Source organism: Molossus molossus, unplaced genomic scaffold, assembly GCF_014108415.1.
Source record: "Molossus molossus isolate mMolMol1 unplaced genomic scaffold, mMolMol1.p scaffold_m16_p_5, whole genome shotgun sequence".
In the NCBI taxonomy this organism is placed as follows: domain Eukaryota; kingdom Metazoa; phylum Chordata; class Mammalia; order Chiroptera; family Molossidae; genus Molossus; species Molossus molossus.
The window spans coordinates 96,379,653-96,383,377 of NW_023425388.1; positions in this window are offsets into that span (position 1 = coordinate 96,379,653).

A 3,725-nucleotide genomic window follows, 5' to 3' on the forward strand; every position below is an offset into this window, starting at 1 on the left:
GACGTGTAACCTGGCTGATGAGTCATACAGACAAGCAGAACTTAGACATGTAGAAATAATGTGGTTTAAATAGCGACAGAGAGCACTAGCTCTACAACTATTTCAGAAGCACATTCAGATTTTAGAGTGGAAAAAAATAGTATTACAAGAAAACCATGAAGCCATCACTGGGGGATTTAAAAAAAAAAATACTAGAACAGTGTTTTACCTGGGGGGAAAAAATCTAGAGCAGCAGAAGCCCTAGGAGAGAAAGTGTAACGTGCTGAGGCTCCTGGAGACGAGAAAGCTGATTGCCTCGGGCTCCCTGAGTCAGCAGGAAAGCAGGAGAACCAGAGCAATAAGAGAAACAGTATAAAATAAATAAAAACTGAATTCTAAACTTCAGAGATGAGCAATGATAGCTATACTTTAATATAAACTCCCTGTTGCTCAAGTTCCCACCTTTCCAAGAACATGTAAGCAGATGAAACCTAGGCTGTCTTTTTAAAAGTTCTCATTTCTTGGCTGCTACAAAGCCTCCTGGAAATTTGAGAAGGAAAGAATCACATGAGAGAATGGCTGAGAAACTAGCATCTAGTGCACTGGGCTAAAATACTGTCTTTAGTAAACAGTAATAAAATTTATAATTATTTAAAGAGAGGGAGGAAGCTACTCTCAATAGCGGACTAGGCCAGGGAAGTAGGCTAGGTCGTACCTACGCATGTTCAACAACTGTTCCAGAAGTGCTCGATTATGGGTAGTGAAGCAATGGGGCAGAGGATGCTTTGATACTTGTTGAAAGAAATACTCAAGAAATTCTATATTCAATAATATTGTAAAAACTACGTATGGGGCCAGGTGGGTACTTGAAATATTGAGGGGATCACTTTGTCAAGTGTATGATTGTCTAACCACTATGCTGTACCTGAAGTGAATACAAAATAATACTGACTCTAAACTGTAATTGAAAAATAACAAAAAGAAGTTAGAATGAAGATGAAACAGGTTTGTCAATTTTTAAGATAACACTAAGCTAGTGTAGGATTGACTGTAGGTAATAAAATATGAAACAAAATCAAAACAAAAAATAAATTGGCTGGCAAGGCACAGTGGAACAAAATAAAGTGTAATGTAGATAATGTTATTTTTATATTTATATTTAATAGAGTATCATAATTATAGAACAGAAATGATATTAGTTGGCAAAATGTATGGGAAATGAGGCCAGCTTGGGATATTTGTTAATATATAACAATATGATGACGATATTGAAAATTATAAATCAGTCTCAAACTATGTGAATAATTATTCTGGATCTTGGGATGTTAGAGAATTCTACTGTACTTTGTTCTGGCAGAACATGTTTGAGTATTGTGTTGATTCTCACACAATTTTTCAATTTGATAATATTGAAAAATGTGTATGTTTTCAGATAATGAAATAGCTTTGTAAATAAAGAGTTAAGAAAATTCTGTAGGACTATCAAATAAAAAATAAAGTTTAAAAAGTCCCAAGAGAAGATGTAATGTAACCATTTTATTTATAGATGAAATTGTCTCGGAAATTATGATCAAAACTAGAAATAATAATAAGATATATCTTGATACAAAAAGTTTCTAACATTTGGAAGTCTCTAAACATGAAAAACAAGCTGTTAACTTTATCTCTGTATTCTCAGATACCTTGTGCATAATCAATAAATGCTAGCTGCAATAATTAACTAGGTGGGGATTAAAATGACCAAATTGTTATCTTTCCAATACAACATTATAGCTATGAAAAACCTCTTAGCTCATAAATTCTCACTTTTTTAATGTGCTAATTAATGATAAGCATTTGGGAAAACGTCAAAAACAATTTTTGAAGAAAAATATATAAATATACCTTATCTTCCTAACATAGAGAAAACATTATTTTCTTAATTGGAAATGTTTTTGAGTTATTCTGTAATACTAGAGTGAATGAACCAAGTTCCTTACATATGCTTTGTGCTTCAACAATGCACATTTTTCTAAAAATTCTGAATTTGAAAATGTTATACTGTTGACAATTTTGAAAATCAGTGAATAAAAAATAGATTTGAAGGTTACTTTTAATTTCATATATTGTATATTATAGCTTTATTTTGACAAGTGATTAATACATTTATTATTATTTTTTTGTGGTACGTGCCCCTAGCGGGAACTGAACCCAGGACTCTCTGGTCCTCAGGCCAACGCTCCAACCACTGAGCCAAACCAGCCAGGGCAAATTTATTATTTTCATAAAAGGTTTCCACTGGATGTCATATTTAATTGAAATTTGACAGTAAATATAACTCATTGCTCACTTGTCTGATCAAAAACAAAGACAGAATTTTATACTTAAAATAATAATAGAAAAAAGTTTAAATGAATGACCTATTACATAACCTTGGCTTTATATTATTCTGAATCATTTAGATAGTAACATTAAATATTTTAAGTATGTTTTATATTTGATTAATAACATTTTATCTCTTCATTTCTTTAATAATATACATTGGGAATTATCATTCTTAACATACATACTCAAACTCTCCTTTTCATGAGAATACTGTGCTGCCCATCACAGCTGTACAAAAAGAGCATTAACTTTCTCAATAAAAATATCAAGAGTGAAAAATGCCATACCAATATTAGATGTAAAGTACATTCAAACATAATATGTAGATAATCATATAGACATAGATATGCAAGACACATATGAATGTACATAGATTTCTTTTAAATACTGTATAAATTTATATCAGAAATACAATGTACAAAAACTTATATTCTGCCATTTATTACTCTATAGATGAGTATCAATCACTTGTAATTTCAAATGTACCCTATTAGATGAATATTAATAATTGAATATTATACATTTACAGAAAAAATTTATATTTCCATGTATATATACAGTTTTTTATTTTATAAGCAGGTATCCTTAATGTACTATGGTCATTTAAGACAATTGTAAAATATTAAGGTAGTCTAGCTTACTTAGAGATCATTAGATATTTGTTTGAGAAACTTCATATTGAGATTTTAAAATTAAAGTTGAAGTTCTTTAACTACTGAAGATCAGTTATCACTTATTAGAGGATGTATCTAAACTTAAACCAATTACAGTTTCATTTTACACTTTCTCTTTAGATATAATTCCAAATATTTTAATAGAGAACTCTATATAAATATATATTTGCAGGAGGCCATGAAAATAATATGGTTGGTTAACAATAATATATTTTAAATTTAAGCATTTTAATTAAATGTTTCCTCTTATTTATGATGAGAATTCAAACCTCTTTTTAAATTTCTTGTGACATATCACAAGCTTTTAAGTAGGTATTGACTTTCCCTAAGATAATCAATTCATGTTATACAAGTAATTGAAACTAAGGAAGATAGTTTCATTGTTTCACATATTTCCCTCCATCATCTCATTCTCATTGAGCTTCCAGAGAAACATACAGATGCAAGCAAAACAATTGAGCCTGGATGCTCTTTCCCATCTTGTGCCATTTTGGGTTGTTGGACTTGGAGAAAATATGTCTTCTTTACACCTCTTTGTCCCTCTTCTGCATTTTGCAGGAGTACTCTTGACAGTGAATGCATTATGTTGTCTGTACAGAACATGCATATTTTGATATTGTGTTTAGATTTTGTCCTCTGAAGGACAAAGCAGCATTAATACACTTTCTTTCAGCCCAGCTGCTGTGCCTCAGTGGTTGAGCAATGACC